The 23,916-nt window shown below is 34.4% G+C and overlaps 1 protein-coding gene and 1 pseudogene across 2 annotated transcripts in view; both read right to left on the reverse strand.

The window, feature by feature from the left end:
- MED13L (mediator complex subunit 13L) overlaps positions 1 to 23,916 on the reverse strand; it is a 262,391-nt gene that overhangs the window by 170,313 nt on the left and 68,162 nt on the right. The window lies entirely within an intron of this gene.
- On the reverse strand, positions 18,604 to 18,722 carry LOC118603482 (annotated as a pseudogene).

Genomic DNA, 23,916 nt, shown 5'->3' on the forward strand with positions numbered 1-23,916 from the left:
AATAACCACATTATGGAAACAGTATAATTTGATCAATTTGTTATCTTCAACATAAACTTTTATATATAATCTTCTATGTAGTTGGATCTAGCGATTTTTAGCTGTATTTCTCTTTTACTACACCTTAATGTTTTCATTGATGAAAATTCAAGTTCAAATGGCCATTAAAGTCTTTTAAACCAAGACCTTTTTAATGCAAAATATAACATTTCAGAATTCCCCAATAGTAAGAACATAAAAAAAACAATACTACTCAAAATACTTGCAAAAGAAACCCCACAAAGGTTTAGGTATGATAGAAAATACCCAAAAGAAATATTTACAGTCAATAAGCTAACTACAATATCATCATTACTAATGAAAAAAAAAATCAACTTGAAGACATTCATTAACTCTTTATATAATAAAAATTCATGAATTGCATTATTATAAGGTGAAGAATTTTAAGATGCACATGGGAAGGGCTTATACAAAAAAAAAAATCATAAGTTCTCCTAAATAAAAAAGTACATACATATCACACACATAATATTTGCTTAGAGGTGAAGTAAACTGAATTTTTAAAATTTTTATGAAACAGATCATTCCCTAATATAACCTCAACTTCCAATAATATCTTCAAATTGCTAACCCTTTACTATAGTAACTAAATTCACAATAGTAATATTTTTGAGTGCTATAATATCAGAAGAATAATACAATGATTTTTTTGCATTCACTGAAGGCATCAAATGACAAAGGAAGTAAAATTGAAAATCTTGGGAGAAAAAGGAAATTACTTTAAGTTGCAATGGCAAGAATAGACCTATGTAATATTTATCAGAAATTTTTACATATTTAAAAAGAAATAGGTCCGCTCACAGATTCCTAAGCTATGGCTAGATTCAAACGCTTTGGGCTTGCTTACTCCCCAGGTACCTATTTGCTACTCCTCGAGCATAATCTTTGATCACATCCATGTCATTCCTTTCCCATCAGTACTGTGTGCCAAGGCACATGAATACATGCATAAAGAAAAAAAAATTAGTTTCCTCCCACATAGTTTTACCTTTATTACTTTAGAGATTAGCATAAAAATGTATTTAACAATCTCACATCATTCACTGATGAGCTGACCTCACTTGTCCATAAATAATTCAATTTCCTCAACTAAAATTTATACAAAAGAAAAAAAGCCAACAACAAAAAGGAGACTTAGGAATAGAGCAATAAAATATGAAAGCGAAACACTTTTTGTTTATTTATTTAACCAAAACAGAGGCTGCTGCAGCTGCAGGAGCTTCTTCTAACTGATGTGACATGAGTCGTTACATCTAAAAACAGACGCTTTGAACAGATGGCTATTCAGCTAAAGGCTTCAGGCATTATCTCCCACTCTCAGTCGCATGTGGCAAAGAAGAGGGCACTAGTTTTCTGCTACAGCTTCACTACAGATACACTGACAATTACACAAATGACCAGAGATTGGTGAAAACTGCTAACCAAGTTACTTTCCCAACATAATTTACATTTTTAAGAGCAGGGCTAGTTATAAAGAAACACCAAAAAGCAGAATTTAAAGCCTAGGTAAAGAATTAATTTTAAATGTAGGCTACAGCTAATATATAATTCAAAGACTACTCTGTATTAATAAACATCTCAAGTTATCTTTACTTTTAATCATTTGTTCATGTCAGATGTTTTCCCTGCTAAAGTAATGACCGCACTTCCAGGCATTCTCTCCACTAGAGTCACATTAGTCTTTTTTCATTCCTGGAATATACCAATCCTCCTGCCACCAAGGAATGCTGTCTTCTCTGCTATAAAATACTGTCACTCCACTCTTCATTTACTTCAATTCTGTATCTACATTCTATTCTAATTTCACATCTCAATTCAAATCTCCTCCTCAGATAACTCTGATTTCCTTTTAAGCCCTATATTATCTATGAAGCACCATACAGTTCACAACTGCTGTACTTAGCTACAATTTTTTTCATTTATTTATGCGATTTTATTAATGTCTACCACCTCCCCCATAGATTAAATTTACAAATCCAAGTTTGTACTCACCACTGTATTCCCCAGTGCTTATAACACAATGACTGGCACAAACTGAGCATTTATTTAATAAGTATCTGTTGGGATGACTAAGTGAAGAGGATTTTTAAAAAATCAATGTGTATCTTTCAGTGGAAAAATTTATTACCATATTTTCAATCACAATCCTACAACAACTTATTTTCACTAAATTGGAAATTTGTGAAAAGTACCCTTTAGGGGTCAAACTTTTCATGCTTTCACTTTAAGCATGAAGATAAAATTCTTCATACATGACCCCTTGAAATAACATCACAAAAATAATAAGGTATTCTAGACTTAAATCTTTAGAAACCAGACTGTGCTTTAAAGAGACAAAAGATTAAAGACGAGTTTGTAAAGATAAAGAAATGGATAGGAGAATGGATTAAAATGAAAACTCAGACAATAAAGAAACTCCCTGAAGTGAATAAATGGTTTATAGAATATATTTTAACTTACTATTAGGGAAAGGTACTAGGGTATGAAATTGTTGGCCAGAAATATTAATATGATTTTTTATACATGAAAAGGATTCCTCAAATAAAGGTAGATTAACAACTGATTTTTAAAAATTGGGAAGCAGATTAGATGCCAGTCTATTAAGGATGTAATATTTCATTATCAAAATTCACAATCAACGGCCCAAAATATATTGCATATAATTTACTTTTCCATGTTAGAGGCCATATAAGTACTTATTTTATGTAGAGATCACCCTGAGGTGTCAGGAGATCAACTCACTATATTCTGGATGTTCCATTAGGACACAATTTACTTGGAGAGACCCAAAAGTACAGTATCTGATGGTAGTTATTTAAATGTAGCTACTTTTAAAAAGACTATGGAATGCCAGGTGGATATTCCAGTGTGTTCTTTCATTACCTAGATTTCTGTTTTCTTGACTTTCTCGTTCATTACTCTTCATTGCTAACACTTCCTTTTGACACGTATCGACCACACTAATGGCTATAATACTGCTTTTCATGCCTGGAAATGATGGGCTCTATTTTATAAAAATCCATATGAATTGACAAGTTTATTTAATGTTTATTAAAAGAATTTTTTTTAGACATTTAGCTACGTTTAAAAGAATCAAGATAAACTATGTTAACTTTTTTAAAAATGTAACTTACAGAATCATTTTTATACTTTATAATAATTAACATGCAATTTTCATAGACCATCTAAACTACATGAACCAAGTCTCTCACCATAGCCTACTGAGCTAACCTAATCTTGTGCCTTCCAAAGTACAAAACAAAGAGCCAAAAGTGAATGTAGGTCTCAAATTTCAAAATGAAGAAATTTTTATTCCTACCTATAAAATCCTAAATGTTACAAAGATTTAACTAAATGAACCATGAGGACAAATAAGAGCACAGTACTAAACAGAAGTAACAGACTCTTTATTTCAACTCCTAGAATAGTACCTGGTGCTTAATAAACATTTTTCTGACTGAATGAACAAATGAACAGCACAAATCTTTGAGATAAGCTATTAGGCTCCTTCCCCACTTACTCCCTGGCCTCCATCCAATCAAAAGGAAGATGAGAAAACTGAACATGTCTTAAATGTGGGCAACCCATAAAGCCTGCAGAATCCTACTAATTCTACGTGTACAACTATTTAATCTTGCCAGATACTTCTTGGAAGTCTTCCTGTTTTATACAGTCCTATGATCTTAGTTGAAACTTAGGGGTGATTCAGGGCAAACGATAAACTAAAATAAAAATTCCTTTATTCAGCATCCCTGAAAAGACAGTGCTCTGTTTAAACAATTCCAACAATGATTGCATGAGGGAGCAAAAAACAAGCACCATATAGACATGCAAACACTTGTCAGAAGAACATGGTGCAAAATGGAAACCCCCTAGATGTTACAGACAAGGGTGGTGGTGGTGTGGGGATGGTGGGGGCATGGGCAACATCTGAAATAAAAGCCAATAATAAGGCATAATAAACCTAAAGTATTCTCCAAAGTGAAAGAACTAAGATGTCTGGTGAATCCCAGAAAAGTGATCTGAGTTTGACCTTAAAAAAAATTACTAAAACATAAAAATTATATACAACTTTCACAGCACTGAATTAACTGTGAGACAATGGGTCTTTGGATGACATATTTTTTAAAGAAATTAAAAAGGAATTTGTCTAAAGCAGAAACAGTGGCAAACATAACAGACACTAGACAACAGAGAGGCGCTCACTGCTTCGGTGTGAGCTTTCTCATCACCTGAGTAAAACGTCCCAGAAACATGCCTAATTCCTTTGATGCTATGTTCACCAACTTTGACTCTTAGCTTAATTTTCCAGGTACCAAAACACCATGAAAAAAGACATGATGGAGAGCAATGAGGTTTCCTAATCACTGAAAAAGTATATCCACTCTACCATCAATTAACTAACAAGCATTGTGGATTATAAATCAACTTCTTTCTGAGTGGCTCAGGTCCCTAGAGCTGGATCAAACATGGGCAAACTTATGGAACTATAAAGCTGAAGAAGATGCTAGCTGTAAGCAACGGTCTCAAACTTTCTGGTTTCAGGACCCCTTTACATTTTAAACATCTTACAGGACTCCAACAAGTTTGTGTTTATATAAGTTGTATTTATCAACATTTACTGTATTGGAAATTAAAATTAAGAAAAAAATATTTATTCATTTAAACACAATAACAAGCCCATTACATGTCATCATAAATAACATTTACAAAAAAAAAAAAAAACTACATCTTCCATATAAAATTTAGTGAGAAGAGGGGTACTGATTTTCATTTTTGCAAATCACTTTGATGTTTGCCTCAATAGAAGACGACTGGATTGTCATATCTACTTCTATGTTTAATGTGATATAATATCATGCATTGATTATTTGGAATATACTGGTTCACTGAGCTATGCAGATTATCTATAATTTGACACATTTTACCATATAACATCCACATTTATGGATATCACCAATAAGCTCATCAGAAAAAAAAAAAACTAAGCATTGGGGACAGTAGCTGATACAAGTTTTCAAAACTTTAATTTTCACATGAATCACAGATTTCATCATAAGTTAACAAATACTGTAAATTTTCCGGACAAGTTCACTTTCACTCACCTTGCAGAAAATATCTGCCAAAGACCTAAGTGTAAATAACCATACCACAGAAATGGTGACCCACCAAAAAAGTGGCTGGTTCAACACAAAACTCAGAAAATTGCACAAACACTTTCCCTTGAGATAAGCACCATAGCAACAGAAGTGCTTTATGTATATACTTGCTATTTTCGCTCAGAATATTAAAAAGATATGTACTCAGGTTCAAGATTTAATAAAATTAATAATTTTTACTTCTTCGTGACCAAAGACATATTTAAATGTCCTCTGTGAACATGTGGCAGCGATGCAGACGACGACTACTAGTACGGTTTGGTGCCTCTGCTCTGACTCATGCTGAGGCACCAGCAGTTTTACTCACCATTGCTTTTACACTGTCAGTGCAAATGTCAACACAGTCAACAAAGACAGATACTGTCTAATATTACGAAAACTGTTCTCAGTCCCAGAAAGGGTCTAAAGGACTCCCTCTCCACTCTCTTGCTGCAGAGCATACTTTGAAAACTGAGAGATTGGTTTGTTCGGCAAGCATCCAAAAAACGTCCACTGGAAAGCCTTGCCTGAAAATTGCTTCTCTCCCAGAGATCTCTTTTAGCTGCAAAGATGAAGGCTGCATGGATTTATAAAGACCTCTAATAGTTCTTACACCAAGTTAAATCTGTTTGTTATCCTGCAACTTATAACCACTTCTTCTGGAACAAAATAAGTTTCTGCCTACAGTATAGACTACTGTATAGGTCTCCAAAAACCCCATAATTTTTTTTTCCTCTCTAGGCTAAATATATCCAATTGTTATAATCATTCTCTGAAAGACATGGTCCCCAGATTTAGCCCCGTCCTGCCACCCCTTCTGTCATGGCTCCAGTTTTCAAAGCCCTTCTTAAAATGAAGCTTTCTAAAATAAGCATATAGCTCCAGACATCTCTGATGAAGACGGAAAGCAGTGAAACTGTTAAACTACCTTGATCTGGATACCACGTTTCTATTAAGTCAGCATAGCTAACATATTAACTTTATTAGTCACATACCAAAACACTCGCAATACTGTCAAACCCCATCTCATCCATCATACCTGACAATCAGCTTTTTAAAAGCCTCGTTGCACATGTAGCCCTATTATTATATTTTAGCCTGTTGATCAGATACACAAACCAAAGGTAATTTTTTTTGGAAACTTGGTTCTATATATAAATACTGGCTGTCACTCTCAGATTTTTTTTAATCAGCTTTATGCAGATTTTATAAATATGACTTCTTTCTCATTATCCAAGACTTTTTGCTTTTTTGTTTCTAAATCAACAAGTGCTGAGTAAGACAAAACTACAGGCAGAGCCCAATGGCACAGAAGATCCACTGTGGACCTTCTTTCTGGGCCACAAAAAACTCAATCAAGACCCACTTGGGTATAAGTTCCCCTAACACATACTCCTAAATTTCATAAGAGTTAAAATTAGATGTAACTGCTTACTTCTAGTCAACGAATCTGGAATAGGACCAGTCAGTCAGATGGCATTAGCACGTGATGTCCGCCTGTTCCCCACCCTCTCCTGAGAAAGGCTATTGATTATTCCAGGTAGTTTATGATGTTGCTGCCAAACAGACCCTTCAGACTACACATCCTAGACAATTAAATATATCCGAAAGAATAACGTCGCCCCATTTTTCACTCTCCAGAAATGAAAAATCATCTGTTTTCTGTAAATGGTCACAGAAAATGAATGTTTTACAGAATTTAGGCCTCTTTCTATACCCCACTAGTTACTGTATATGGAATGCTAAGCATCTATCCCAAGACAGCAAAGCATACTAAAAAGGTATGAAGTCATAAGTCCTAGAGCCCTGGCTTCACCACCTTAAAACTGAGTGATCCTGAATTTTCATGGGCGTGACCTTGAATCTGTCCATTTACTGAAACTGTGGTAGAGTTAGAAAGTTACATACATCACAGCATCTGTGAAAATGTGAAAATGCCTCATAACTGCCTGGCTCAAAGTAACATTCTCAATATACATTAGTTTCCATCTTTCCTGCCACAGTGTCCTCCAAGGAGTAAGCATTCCCACATTACAATGTCATGCTCCCTTCCAACCCATGTAAGGCAAAACTAAATATTATTCTGAGTTCCCACAGCAGACAAAAGTTTTCACTCCAAGCCCAAAAGCTAACAGCTTTCACAGAAGATATTACAGATTGCAATATAATTGAGATCAGAAAATATGCCTTGTTCATTTTTGGATATAGGTACATGGTATACTAGAAACATTCCAAAAAAAAAAAAAAAAAAAAGTTTGCCAAACTAGTGATCCTCAACCTAAAAAGACTATCACCTGTGGAAAAAAGAAGTACAGATTCAAGTTGGTATTTTTTTCAATCAATAACTCTTATCTCATGTTTTAAAAAATGACTGCAAAAACCTTAAAATAAAAATTTCAATGGCTAACTTTAACTTGGTCAGATATGGCACTCTAGGTATTCTTTGAATATAATGATCATACATAGGAATAAGACCACTATAAACAGAGAGACCAACAAAATCAAGAAACTATGTCACCATGATCCAGAGACAAAGGCAAAAACATAGGTTTGTCTTAACATGGTAGAATGTAGGGTAGTAAAATAGGTATTTTTAAATATTATATAAAATACATCTATATGCCATAATAAAAACATACATTCCTGTTTCATAGATTGCAGCCTTCTTCCCTTTACAAGCACGGTAAGGCGATTCAATCTGAGATGTTTAACATACTATATTTCCTTTCCTCAACTGCTTTAGAGTATACATTTGTTAGGTTATCAAAATAGAGATATATAAGATGTAGTGAAATTGGTGAATAATTCTAAATATTGGCCCAATGACTGACAAACAAAACATCCATACAACCAATTTTATTTTCATTTCCACCTCACCAAATTAATAAAAGCTCAAACCTTTAATATCACATGAGTTGCCTCAATTACAGGAATCAAAAGGAAAAAGAACGATCCATACAAAGGGTCTACTGAGTGAATATTTTCACAGTACACATAGAATGAGGAAGAATGGCAAAGCCAGGTTAATCCAGTGCAAACATTTATGTTAAATTTGAGAACAAAACCACTGTACGATTGCAGGCAAAGGTTAACAGAAGCACTATTCACCTTAATTGACCAAAGGCAAATAATTCTAACACATAAACTCTGGAAAGAGAAATCAGTAGAGAAACACTGAGTTCACTTAAATTATTAAAGTTGTTTCTCTTCTAGGTATGAAGCAGAGTTGGAGCTAAAGAGATACTATATACAGAATTTATAAATTAGTTATTTCTTTACTAGAAAAAAAATATAGAGAGAGAAAAGGTTAGACTTAAGTAACCTAAGGTCCAAAGCATATTTGACTCTTTGATTCTTGCTGCTAAGATACAGGTACCACTTGGACTAAACTAGTTTCTCTAGTCCAGGCTTTGTTTGATATATGTATCTCTATGGGGCATCTCCATGGGAGAGTTGTTACTGGAACCCAATGCTTATCTGAACAGACTACAAATTTAGCTTCTACAGCTTTCAGAGTGAATATGAAAGTCTATCACATGAGATAAAAAGCGAAAATTTCTACATATGAAAATACAGAAATATCTTCACATAGAAAAATACTAGCTATGCCAAAGAATAGTAAAAAAGACTCTAGTTAATACACTTGCCCCAATACCACCCCCCCCAAAAGAAGTGTTTAAGATTTGTCCTAAAATGAATCATAATTAGATTTCATTTTTAAATTTTTTCAATATATAGTCAACGAATATTTCCAGAATCCCCCACTGTAAAACTTTTAATAAAAGCAGAATCACTCCACAGAGGAAACACACATACATGTACGCACAGCCCAAAAAGATTCATTATGACTAAAAAAGGATATTATCCATGGAGTTACAACAAAAACTAAAGCACTGAAGTATCTGAACACGAGAGAAAGAGAAATTTAAACAACATGCTGAGAAGTTCAAACTTTTTCTAAAGATAATGGGAAACAATAGTTTCTGAATCCTGGAGTATTAAAACTATAACCGTTTAAGAAACATAACTCTTGAGACTACATGGATGACACAGGTTAGAGCCAGGACAGAGTAAAACAAGGAGACGGTTGCAGAGGCCCTTCATGGGAACTCCAGAAAGTAGAAATGAGAAAGATCCAGAACAATATACTAAATACAGGTGCAGTGAAGCGGGTAAAAGGAGCAAGAACAAAACTGAAAGGACTCACTGCCTGTAACAGAAAGACAACTAAGGTTCACGGGCCAGCCCCTGAACCCAGACTACCTAGAATGGAGTCCACTTCTACGACGTAATCTGTGTAACTTTGGACAAGTTTCCTTAAATTTTTTTGTGCTTCATTTTTTTCACCTGTAAAATGGGATAACATACTTTCCTTCACACTTGAACTATGTCATTCTGTCTTCACATAAAAAAAATTAGAGAAACCGTAAAGCTCATATGTAACATGCATATAACAGTGCCTGACTCATTCTAAGGCTCAGTAAACATGAGCTGCCAACATGATCATCATCAAAAAAGAACAGTAAGAGGCAGAGAAGTAGAAGAGTACCAAGAGGACAGGAAGACTGCAAGTTGAATTTGATGAAAGCTAAGACGTGACCCAGGGACAGACACTAGATCGCCCCAGTGAGAGTAAGTCGGCTAGTACAGAAAGAAGTGAGATGGCAATGGGTTGAAGAGAAGCAGAGGCCATAAGAAGAGTCAACTCTTTAGAGACTTTTGAAAATGAAATTTAAAAATTATAGGCAGAGCTTGAGGAGGAAGGTCAAAGAAAAAAATTCTGGTTGAAGGGTCTAAGTGTGTGGGACCAAAAGAAAGGAGCCAATGGACAATGGGGCGGGGGGGGGGGGAGACAAAAAATAAAAGAGAAAACAGAAGAAACAAAGCCATGAAGAAAGCAAGAAAACTTGGGTCACCATCACAAGAACACAGCTGGCATTAAAAAAGGTCCAGTCTCCCTCAAAGGCAGGAGGAGGGGTGAGGAGGAAAAGGGATCGGATATCTCAGTAGCTCTGAGCTGCAGTATGTATGAGAATTGGGAGCTGAAAATAAAGAGGGCAATCTTTTTGAATTTATTTAATTAAGATAACCATTCCAATACTCCCCTTCATCATTCCTCAAATCCTTAAGTTTTGGAATAACAGCTAAAGGAGCTTCTACTGTATTTTTGTTAATTAGGTAAATTTCTATCAAAGTATCAGAAAACGCACGGTAATTATTTTTTATTACCATAAATTTGTTTTGCCCATGTCTAAACTTTATACATCAAAATATCAGAATATCACTTGGAAAGAAAGCAATTCTCAAAATCATCGTAGCAACTCAAAATCTTTCAAACCTTAAGCATCCAGTCTCAGACACTGTTAAAGATAAATTCTCAGGTAAAGGCAAATTCTTACATAATTTATGTGCATTTTTACAGTTATTCACCTGTCTTCCCGATGTAGTAATTCTTGTTCTCTGTGTGCTTAAGTACTTACAAAAATCACTGTACCTTAAATCTCAGTCATTTCGCTTGAAAATTTCAAGTAGCAATACTTACTATAAGTTTAAGATTGAATTTCATATTGATATTACTAACTTGGTTGGTGCCCACCTACACTATTCTTACTCTATTTAACAGGCTCTTTCATTACCTATTATCTCCCTGCATAGCTAATTTCGTGTTATTAAAAACACAAAGATAAATCTGTCATATGAAAAAAATTAATACTAACTCTCAAACCAACCACATGACTTTCTTATATTTACAAGAGAGGCAGTTTTAGGAAAAGTATTTACTTACAACGTAAAATTTAGAAAATCAATTCCTTTATTGGAATTTCCAAGACAGAATTCTTAATATAGGTCAAAGAATTTTCATAGCTAGTTCCATAGATTTGTGTTATGTTTATGATGGCTAGCTGTTACAATACTCTTTGGTACGCAACTAAAACTTCTGATAACAGAACATTCTGTATTGAAATATGTGCAGAAACCTAAGTTTATACAATTTGACAAATGATTCCAATTTCTGCATAGGTAGGAAAAACTAGAGTCCTAAGGATTTGCAGAGCAATTTGTTCTTTGAGACTGAGCTGCAAAGCTATATATAATAAACAATTCTGAAAATCAAAGTAAAATTTAGAGCCTAGTCCAACTACATACCTATGAAAAGCTATGCAGTCATTTAAAAAGAAAACTATGAATTACCTACTTCAGTATCTAAAACACAATCAAAAGAACACGAACGAATCTTTTACTTATAGTAAACTAAACATTTAACTCTAAGATACATTTATACCATTCTTACCACCCACTCACCTTGTCTTCACTTCACAGTGAAGAACAAAGGCCATCCTTACTTTCTTCCTACTAGCTTCTTGACAAAGGAGTCTCTTAATCAACCTTGCAGTATCCAGCACACATGAAGAATTCCAAACTTTTTTTTGATGAATTGAACTTATCACTTCAAAAATTTTTTGATTTCTTAGCATTTGAAAGACAGTTTGCAATGAGAAATGCATCTAAGTCATCTTTTTATTAAGCAGACTCTAAACTAGTATAAGGAACTTACTACAGACTAGAGACATTCCACTCCCATAGCTTCTCTGGTTACAGCACTGAGATTGAGACTTACAGGTATCACTAGCTAGACTGTTTTATTGAGCTCCATTCTTATTTTCCAACTATTTTAGTTGACTAGCTTGAGAACTTTATCTTGAATAATTTTGCTCTCTAATAGCAAATCAATCTGTATCAGAATGAATTTTTGTGAAGTGAATTGTCTGCACTACCCATTTTGAAATGCAATTCTTATTTTCTCCACAGATGTTGCACTTTAAATATATATACTTTGAAATATATAAATGTGTATATATTTTTGAAATATATAAATATATTTTTATTATATGTTTGTATAAGACAAAACTAAAAGGGGAATACTGAATGAAAACACAATTATTAAAACTGGAAAGGTAATGAGTAACTATGGTTACTCATAATTGGTATGGTTATGCTTAAACCTAGCCAAGTTGTTTAAGAAGTTCTTCTGACAAAAGACTCAAAAATCCCCAATTTACTTATGTGTGTATATGTACACAATTTTTTTTTAAGAGAATATTCTGGTGTCAAGAAGTACTAGAGATTACCTTTTTCTAGGTCATGTTACAATATAAAATTGTAATATAAAACTGATTCTACCTATATTTAAACTCAGAAAAACTGAACACTGGTTAAAAAAAGTAATGTAATATATATGGAATAAGGATAACTGGAAAGGGTTCTCAAGGTTAAACAGTGATGTCGGGTAATGGGGACACTCACGTATCTGAGCACGGAACAACTTTTTTCAAAAAAAAAAATGCTATAGGATCTGAGACTGTAAGAAAGAAAAGGGAGAAGGAAGAAGAAACCAAAGCGATCAAGGCAAAGCCTGGAAGTACAATAATGGAGATGACCGTTCTCCATAGGACAGCTCCTCATTAGAGAATTCATGGCTGCATACCCAGCTACAAGTAGGTATATGCTGAGTCTCTGGCCATATCTATTAAAAGGAGGTTAAGTAATTACCTGAAAGGGTTGCTATAAAAGATTCTAATGACATACCATCAATCACCAGTAAGATGCTGGTCACATCTCATGATTGTCAATGTCATTTATTTGAGTACCTTTGTAATCCAAGTGACTTACTTTGCGGCTTTTTCCATTCCAAATTGTTGTAGTTAACTGAGCTGATAGGAGCAGTTGAAAGAATTAAACCTTAGTCTTTGTGGCCTGACCACACTGCCTTGGTTATAAAACCCAACCTGGTGCTATTAAAACAGCAGACTCTTTATTATAATTATTGGCTATCTGGGCAATGGAGCTCAAGAAAGAGAAGAAGATACAAAGTCAAGAAAATGAGGCTTAATAGAAGGCAAGGACAAAGACATTTTCTGGAAAGAACAGATGGTCAGATGAGCTCAAAGTTAAGTCGAAAGGAATGAGAATTTTTAAAAAAATAAGAACACTGCATATTAAGAGAAAGATGTCTGTTGACTAGGTCTCTAAAGATTACAGGGACTATGTCAGACTGAAGAGCTCTTGGGCCAGGGACTGTCTCTTGACCAGCCAACATAAATTTCCAATATGCCAGTGTTTTAATGTCAACTATCATAGCACAAAGGCAAAGCTAAAGAAATATTCACCTGCCTGCCACTTCTCATGACCTCACTTCCAACTTCTCTAAGGAAGGTAATTGAAAAATAATTTTCCCAGACTCCCAACTCCAAAACTATCCAAATACCAGAACCTGGGTCTTTCTTCCATCACCATGTATCATTGGTACTCACTCCACTCGGGCAATTTTGATGTCTAAGGAACATCTGGCAATTTCTAGAGACATTTTTGTCAAGACTGAGGCTGAAGTGGGGGGAATATACTACTGGCGTGTAGCAGATTGAGGCCAGGGATGCCGCTAAACATCCTACAGTGCAGAGGACAGCCCCTCAAACAAAGAATTATCCAGTTCAAAGTGTCAAGAGCACCAAGACTGAGAAACCCTGGCTTTGATGAATTATCTGTGCTCCTATATGAAGCAAGTCCCTAGAGGGCGCACTAGATTCCATCCTCTCTCTAATACAGAACACAGGTCCAGCAATTCTTACCTTTCGATATCAAATCAATCTGCGTAAAGTGAAAGGTAAAAACCTAAACGAATCTTTGAACAAAATTTTACTTAAAGTAATAAAGATTTGGCTGGTCAAGTCTAAAGGGCTAATCAAAGCTGCAGCGGTTCCTCCTTACTATTTAATTACATTGTTTGTGAAAGAAATTTCTAAAGAACCAGAAAATGAGTTATTTCTTAAATGGAAACATTCATTTTGAAACCTCAGCTATATACATCATTTATGAATGTTTTTTCTTTAAAAAGTTACAATTCAATTTTTTAAAAAATTTTTCTCATTCAAACATTTAGTCTTCTTTTTGAGAACATACATAACATAGGCTAAACCTATATTTCCTCTGCATATCATCCAATTGGAATCTGGTATTGATAATCTACACAACAGGAATACAAACGCTCCCATGTCACCACAAATTACATTTTAAAACAGCCATTTCCTTAAAGTAAATCAAACTTTTAACTAAATAATATTGTGAGATGAAACAAAAGGGGAGAAAAAAATTGTATTTCAACAGATTATGGGGTTTTGTTCATTGGAACACCAGAAGAACCTCAAAACAAACTTTTTGTGGGGTGCGGGGAGGCTGGTTGTTTAAACATACTCTACTATCAATGCTAAGTCCTAAAGTCATATTTCGAATTGCCATTACCACAGTGAAATTCGGGGAACCGGAAAACCTCACGGAGTCTAAGACCCACAGGTCTCACCACTTTTCACTATCCCTCGCTCACTCTCACGCCTGCTCCCAGTTTTAATTCCATGGCCAGTTATTACACTCACTTTTGTGCATAAACCTTCATCTCCCTTGGCCCACTCTCATTTTTTTGTATACTCTGGCAAAATCCTAGTTAAACTAACTCCCCGCCTAATCAGTGCCTGAACCTGTGCAGTCGAATGTGACTGTAAAAATAACACACCCACACAAACTGGTCTTAAGTTAAACTCAAAACCACAAGTTAAGTGGGCCCCTGCCATTGTAAAAGAGAATTAATGATATTTCTCTAGGTCCTTCACTTCACCACTCTCTTAACTCAGACTAACCTTTTCTTTTCTGTGCTCCACAAACCTGACATCTTCCCCACTATCTTTGCCCGTGATGACCTTGCTTCCTTTTTCAATGACAGAAACCACTGAAAGAAAAATCCACATTCCACATCGCCTATCTGCATCCACTCTGTCTTCGCTCTTATTACCACAGATATGGCCTTACTCTTATCTAAAACCAACCCCTCATTTCTGTACTTTTTCCCATTTCCTATTGGTTACTGAAGAACACCGCCCATCCTCTCGGGCACTTTATCGTTTCCAACATATAAAATAAGTTTTAAAAAAATAATAAAAAGGAAGAGGGGAGAAGCAGAAAAGCATACATACCTTCTCACAAACACAGAGATTCACAAAAAACAACTGGAAACCGATGTATTCCAACAAAAATATTTATTCTCCCCGCCCTGAAATCTTGGTAACTTTTCAAGGATCACCCCCTAGAGAAGTCTTCCCCCATCCCAAAGTTCCTACAGGGCACTTTCAGAATACTATGATCACCCTGCTAACATGCTGCTTTTCGAGTACTACAGAAAAATATGTATGTTTACCTCCCTTCTTGAGATTCTAAGCTCAAGATTAAAGATTGTGTTTTAGTAACTACACCACCTGGCACATAGCAGGGAATGTTCATCAAAAAAAGGAAGGAATGTCTTTTTGCATGAATTTCTCAGAGTTTACAAATTTGGGGGGAAAAAATGTGACCAAAAATTTGTTGAGAGGAAAGCTGATTTAAATGTATTACAATCACCTTTAACAAGGATCACGGAAGGATTTGAAAATAATAGGAATCCACACTGACAACAGTTTATAACAGTTACTTGCTTAGGTAGAAATATTGGGAAATAAGTTTATAGTGGTTAAGGCTGCTCTGCAGATCATAACCGCTAAATTTTCTGATGTTCACAAACCATGCCGTGAGCAAACACTTTAATATAGTTTTTAAATGAAACATCACCTATGAGCAACTCCTTCAGTTCAGTGATACTTAAATATAAAACTTGTAGGCTACATTTTAAAATACAAAATTGTAAATCTCCATCTGTAAAGCTGATTTAATATATAAAATAATATTATAAAGTATACCAAATAAAACGACCAACTATCACCAATGACATTTGATTTTAAAATATCAAATATCAAATTTCTGAACACGAATTACAAATTACAAATTCCTGAACTTCCAATTCCTAGTGTTTATAAACAAATATGTACTTTGGTACTGAGACCTTTAAGTCAATTTTGTAATACAAGCAAAACACGCATTAAGGTGAAATGCATTGTCGACTGTTAAGACAAATACTCCGATATGTTCACAATTTCTGCAGTTTACTTTATTTCTATTTAAAAATATAGGATTCAATGAACTTAAACAGTACTAGTTTTTCAGTAAAGAGGAGAAAATCAACATCAGATTCTTGCCCCTAAGTGGGTTACAAATTCTCCTTGTATAGAAAAAAGGACGTGTGTGTGTGTGTGTGTGTGTGTGTGTAGAAGATGAACAACAACAAAGGTTTCCTTAACCAACAAATGAGAGAACTGTCTTTGAGATGACTGGGTTAGGACAAAAACTCCAAGGTTTGTAACATTAACCGAGGAGAAGCCAGCAAAGCTCCAAACAGTTTATGAACCACCATGCCAACTCCCCTTAAACCTCATTTAAGGAGGATTACCGCCTACAACCTAACCTCTCCGCCTATGATCTAACCTCACCCTGCCACTGCTAGAGGTGAATCCAAAGCACTTATTAAACAAACATGGGTTTCAGCAAATGTACTCTTCATTAGCTACAGAGAACACACTGAAGAAGGCTATTCAATGTTCAGAAAGTCAGACCCCCTCTGGTAAAATTGCCACAATCTTTAGTTAAACTTTCAACTTTAGGGATAATTACAATCAATCTACAGGAGATAGGGTAGATGACATTCCACAGCAATATTAAATAATGAAAATTAACAAAAGTCAGCAGTTACAGAACATGGATGGTAAGCAAAACAGTTTTTTCGAAGTTCATAAATGAAAACTATACTTTCAGGAAATGTGGAATTTGTATAACAAAGAAAAGAGGGATGTTTTCAGCTAAGTGGCAACTAGCCAATGTATCACTTTGAATCAAATCTGTCACTGAAATGAGGTTTTCCAGGAAGCAAGAAGAATAATAAAACTTTAGGCTTCAAAGAAACGCAATCTAAGAAAAATTTCTGCGGTAAATATTCAAAATGTCAGTAAGGTAAAATCATTTATCCAACCTGAAATCTGAACAATTTCCAGAGGTGCCAGTTATACCAGACCTCTATCTAAACTGCAGGTTTGAACTACTTTTCTGATGTCAAATATTCATGCATGCACGTACACACAAAATCAATGAAAGCCATTATTTTGATTTAAATCACATATCTAAAAACCATTAACTATTTATCACTTGAATTGGCATTCTCCATTTTACAAGAGAACTAAAAGTCATTCCCATTAAAGTTTCAATACTATGTAAGGCTTATAGGCTTATTTGACAATTGCTACCAAATATTTATGACCAATGCCTATCACAAATAGTATTGTGTATGATGGTGGGATTTTTCACAAGAATATAGTGTTTGAGTTTGAAATGACTACATTTAAGAATATCGTCACAGGAAGTGTCTCCAGTGTTAATCACAAAAAATCTAGGAACACCCAACATATCCAAAAAATCTGTTTTGTACTATCGGCAGGCAGCAACTCATATAAATTTTATCAAAAGCGAATACCAACAAATTCTAACATAAAATCGTTTTTATTCTTGAAATATCTCATTTCATATAAATTCATAACTGGTGAAGATTGGGATTCAATTTACTCAAACTGAAAAGCTACAAAGTTTTTACTCTCCTACAAGTAGTCAATAAAATGCAGTATTATTGGATAACCAAAAAGAACAGATAAAGGTAACAACACCTCTCTTATGTTTAAAAATACAGGAAATACATATACTAGTTGGAATATGATTAATAACTCACTTGATCACTGTAAGAAAGGTTCATTCCTGAAGTGTTATTTCCAAGACAAATTTTACAAGGGTGTTTCAAAGATCTTTGTAAGCCTAAAACTGCTCTTAGGTACAACGGGATTGTTGATCATGATGGTTAACAACTGCAATCCAAAATTCCTTAGTATATTAATCAAGGCCTCGGTAATCTAGTTCCATTCTACCTTTTTAACCTATTTCCTATAACTCCTGGCCCTGCCCACTTATTACAAAAATACCTATTTTTCTGGTCACATGCTTTTCTTTCTCCATGTTTTTTTCAAATTGTGTGTCAACTATAATTTTAAATAAATAAATAGATGGATAGATAAAACATTCAGTGAGCCATAAAACCCAAAGCCAGAAGAGATATCAGGTTTGTAGGGAAAAAAAAAACAAAGTCTTCCTACTCACTCCATGGGGGGAAAGGGAGCTTCAATTTCTATATCTGCATTTTTATTCCTGTTAAAGGGGTTTATTGCATAGCAAATAGTTTTTTCGGGAATCACTTAAATGAATTCAGAAGGTAGCCTTAGAAAATATCTTACTTAATTGTCACAAATCCTTGGTTAGGTATATGATACTAAGTCCATTATACAGCTGAGGAAATTATTATCATGATTATTTTTTTAGGTTGAGGCAACCCTTGGTTGACTTCACAGATTGCAAGGACCTCTTCAGCTTACAATTCCTTATTTTTTATTTTTTATGCCTACAGCACCTGGTCTTTCTATGTGGTCTCCCACCCAAGTACTAACCAGGACTGACCCTGCTTAGCTTCCGAGATCAGATGGGATTGGGCTTGTTCAGGGTGGCGTGGCCATAGACACAACTGAGGAAATTAAATCTCAGCTGATTAAGTAACCCATGACAAGGTCATTCCAACAAGAAAATGGAAAAGCTGGTGCCAGAATCCAAGCTTTGTGATATCTAGTTTATTGCTTTTGTTTTCCCACACTATCCAGCTTCTGGATAATCAGTAGCAAAACTAAAATATAAATCTTAGAGTAGGGGTAGACAGACTAAAGAGCAAAGACGTGATAATAACCTTTATAGTCTTTAGGTCTAAGAGTCCATGTTTAATGCATCTCTGACAGATTTTTATTGTGCCTCTCAACAGTAACCTAGAAAATGTGGTCCCACGCCCACACTTTGCAAACCAAATTTCTTACCGTAACTAATCTAGCCCATTTTTCTACTGCTCTCCCAAACTTTCAGCTCCCAACAGCTGCCATGCCGCATACAGCATGTTTATTAATACTCAATGCTTTGTGCTCGGGCTGCTCTCACTCACTTTACTACCCACACTTGTTTTCTCCAGGCAAACTGCCTCAACGACTCCAGTCCACAGACTTCAGCCTCCTGCTACCTATGAATTCGCATTTTGCATTTTATCATATGTGCTCTTATTTCTCTGAAGTCAATATAAAGTGGTGGTTTAAACTAAATGCCTCTCTCTACCACTTATGTGTCCTCAGGGAGATTCCTTCTGACTACTCCATGCCTCAGTTTCCTCATCTTTAAACAGGAATACACAGGACAGTCCCTACTTCACAGTAAAAATATCATGATAAAATGAGTTAATACAAAAAATTGCTTCGAGCAACACCTAACATGTAAATAATGCTCCAACATTAGCAGCCATCATCACCATTTCTTCCAGTATGGTAGGTAGTTTTATCTCTGCAGAACCATTAATTATCCCACCCATAATACTGGACACATATCATTTTACGTATGTTATATTTTAATGATGCTTTTAAGTCTTTCCCAAAAAGGACAATTGATGTTTTCAATAACGTATTTCTTTTATAATGCAAAACAGTATATGCTACTTTATTTTTATGATATAAAATATATAACCATGCTAATCATAGGGGATGTATAGAAGTGAATATCTGCTCCATTAAATCTGGAATCTCTACTGATCCAACTGTTCCATTTAATCAAACACCATGCAAACTAGTAAGAGTTCCTTCTGACTTTAACAGCCAATTTCCTAGAGAAAGAGCAAGTGCCTGCTAAAAGATCTTAATAATCTGCAGGGCCTGGAGAGTACTGCCTTTTTTCTTTTTCCTTTTTTAAGTTAAAAACGGCTTTTCCTCTCAACAGAAATCAATGAAAAGCCTCTTGAACACAGCAAGAAGATAAGGTTGATTTTAGCTACAATGTAAGTTCCTGCAGAATTTCAGAGTGCCAACAATAGTGTCACTTTGCTCATTCACTGGATTTATTCCTGTTTTTTCAGGACTACAATAATCTGTGCAATGTTACTAACGCCTCACCAGTATTACATTTTACTTAGCATAAGTAACAAATTATGAAATCACTGACATATCACAGCTGCTATTAGCCCTAAAAAACTCTAAACATGAAAGAAAAATTATTATATTATGGCCAATGAGACCAATTTTGCATTGTTAAAACCATGTTTTTTGAGTAGTTTGAGTATAGCTATGTACTCATGTAAAAAAGTAAAGGAGAAAAAAATCTATGCCCAGATTAAAGGATATATTGTTCAATGAACTTCAATTTTCCTACAAGTAAAAAAGGATAGGAATAGTCATGGAAATAGTGATTTGAGTTCAAATTTTATATAGCCAGCAAACTATACAGATGCCAAGAAGCTAAGCAAAATAGAAAATAAATCTTCACCCAGTGAAAAGAAAAATAATTCATTTAATTTTTAATTAAGCATTTTGAGATATCTCTATATTCACATGAAATTGTAAGAAATAATGCCAAAAGAGCTCATGTACCCTTTATGCGGTATCCCCCAATGCTACGTACTTGCAAATCTACAGTACAGTATCCTAAGCAGGATGCTAACACTGACATATCAGATAACGAACATTTCTATCAGCACAAGGATCCCTCGCATGCCCCATTTATAACAAAACTGTGCTCCCCTCCCGCGCTTACCTGGCAACCAGTAATATGTACTCTATAATTAAGTCATTTTAAGAATGTTATATAAGTGGAATCATACAGTATATGACCTTAGGGGTTTACTTTTTCACTCGGCATAATTCTCTGGAGATTGATCTAGGTTGTTTGTGTTCCAATAGTTTGTTCCTCTTTATTAACCAGTAGTATTCCATTGTATGGATATATAATAGTTTGTTTGACCTTTCACGCGCCTAGGACATCTGGGTTGTTTCCAATTTGGGGCTTTTACAAATAAAGCTGCTATAAACATTGGTGTACAGGTTTTTGTGTGAACATATGTTTTCAATCATCTGGGCTAAGTGCCCAGGAGTGTAACTGCTGGGTTGTATGGTAGTTGCAGGTTTAGTTTTTTAAGAAACTGCCGAACTATTTTCTATAGTGGCTGGGACCATTTTATATTCCCACCGTCAACACATAATCAATCCAGTTTCTTCACATTCTCTCCAGCATTCGGTACTGTCACTATTTTAATTTTAGTCATTCTGATAGGTATGTAGTGATAACTGATTATAGTTTTAATCTTTATCTCCCTAATGGCTAATGATATTGAACATCTTTTAATGTGTTTTTGCCTTGTGTATTTGTCTCTTCATATCTTTTGGACATTTTCTAATTGGACTATTTGGGTTTTTACATGCTTGGTACTGGTTCTTTGTTAGATATTAGGTTTGCAAATACTTTATCCTACTCTAGCTTTTCTTTTCATCCTCTCAAAGGCAGTTTTTGAGAACATGATTTTTTAATTTTTGGAATTTATCAAATCTTCCTTTTACAAACTGTGCTTTTGGTATCGGATCTAAGAATTCTTAACCCAATTTTAGATCATGAAAAGTTTGGGGGTGGGGGTAGCAAAAGTTTTATAATTTTACATTCAAAACCTTTGATTCATTTTGAGTTAATTTTTGTATAAAATGTGCGACTTGGGTCAAGGTACATTTTTTTTTGCCTATAGATGTTCAATTACTCCATCACCAAGGTTGAAAAGGTGTATGAATTTTCAGCACATGAGACCTGTGCCTGTTTTGTTAGATTTACATATAGGTATTTTTTGACTAATTATAAACAATACTGTATTTTCAATTTTGTTGTCCATATATTCATCATTAACATTTAGAAATATAAATAATTTTTGTATGTTTAACTTGCACCCTATGACTTTGCTGAACTCATTTATTTGTTCTAGATTTTTTTTTTGGTAGATTTTTTGGGATTTACTACAAAAACATTCATGTTATCTGCAAATAGGAAACAGTCTCTTACTTTATGATCGTCAAGCTTTTTATTTCTTTTTCTTGCCTTGCTGCTCGCTGCACTGGCTAGATCGTCGGCATTATAATGAATAAGAATGGTGAGAGCTGACATCCTTGCCATGTCCCTGATCTTAGGGGAAAGTAGTCAGTCTTTCATAATTAAATATTATGTTAGCTGTAGGTTTGGGTAGATGCTCTTTATCAAGTTGAGGAAATTCCCCCATTACCATTTTTCTGAAAATTTTTATCATGGATGGTTATTTTTAGACTTGAGTTTATCACAATCTGCAAAGAGAATTCATGAAGTTTTACTTAGAAATAGTTTTCAATTTTGTTCGTTTTTGTTAAATATGAAACTTGTGATCAGAAAAACTGCTCACTACATAAATTCTGAATTCCTCTTTTTTTCTACAACATATGCCTTATATCAACAGCTTCAAGTCCTATTTTTTTCAGGAAGCAATCCAAAACAAGATCATTTGGGCAACATGACAATCCCATATTTTTTGTTAAATCAATTCATCAGAACTAAGTACTCCTTTTTGCATTCCATGCTTTTACAAGTTCACTGTTATGATTTCCATGTAAATTGTGATGTAGTACTGTACAGTTTTAAACATGTGAAAACAGGACACTTTGACCTTGTCAATGAAAACATGAGAGATTTTCCTATCCTGGATGTTTCTGCTGCTACCTTGCAAATCACAGCTTAGTTCAGTCAAGAAATACTCATTTCCTGTCAAATCCTTCCGACAGAATTCTACCTCTAATCACTATTTATCTAGTGTTTAAAAACTGCAGTGGTACTCTCAGGGATCCAGTGATAAAATAATGATCAAACTCTGAATTTAAACATACAGCTGTTAACTCTCAAATTTAAAAATGAGAACTTTAATAAAAAATAAAATAAAAATAAAACAATTTTAAAGGAAAAGAAATCTAGGTTTAATTTACATGTACTATAGCAACAAAACTGAAAATTCCAATTACTTTAAATCACCAAGGGACTGTATCAAAGGGAAGATAAAGGAGAGAATATACCCTAGGTATTAATCATTCGTATTCTACCCAAAATGGCATTCATTTTCTTAGTTAATAATGGTAATAAATAGAAAAAGTAGTTAAAACTATTGTGCTAAAAGTTTAATATGCAAATGCTGGAAAAGTAGATAAAATATTAAGGTAATATTTTTAAAGGTTTAATATTCACTAAAATAATTCATGAAAGAAAGCAAAAGGCAAGAATAAATCTTCGGGGCTATGGAAGAGTTATGGCTATTGCTTTTACAGGGCCAGCCCCCTCTGCATCCTCCTTTCAGTGAGGAGACCCTGCCCCAACCTTACTTATGTATCATGTAACCTGGCACTCTTGCCTCCCAAATAAGAGTGTAATAAAATACTTTTTAAATCAAGTGTACCAAAATCTGAAAAATCAAACTCTCTAGTATCTACATTAGCTATATTTACTTTAAAGATAAATGGAATAAAAAGGATTTCTACCTGCTTAATTGAAAAGAGAGTAAAGAGAGTAAGAAAATACAAATGCAAAAATAAAAAACCTGACAAGAATAACAAAAGTGAAATCTAGAAGTTAATCTCACTTAAACACATTTAAAAAGAGAAATAAAATTTCAGTTATGAGAATATACCACTAATAAAAAGGTTTTATTGTCTATGACTTCATAGGAATGCAGAGCTGTTGTTCCTTAAGTTACATTAGATATATTTATTAGGGACCTGAATACAACAGTGTTAAACTTGTGTTACAAACCTACTCAGGAAGTTGGACAGTTCAAGACTCTTACAAGTGAAGGGAATAAGAA

This window comes from Rousettus aegyptiacus, unplaced genomic scaffold, assembly GCF_014176215.1.
Source record: "Rousettus aegyptiacus isolate mRouAeg1 unplaced genomic scaffold, mRouAeg1.p scaffold_m13_p_5, whole genome shotgun sequence".
In the NCBI taxonomy this organism is placed as follows: Eukaryota; Metazoa; Chordata; class Mammalia; order Chiroptera; family Pteropodidae; genus Rousettus; species Rousettus aegyptiacus.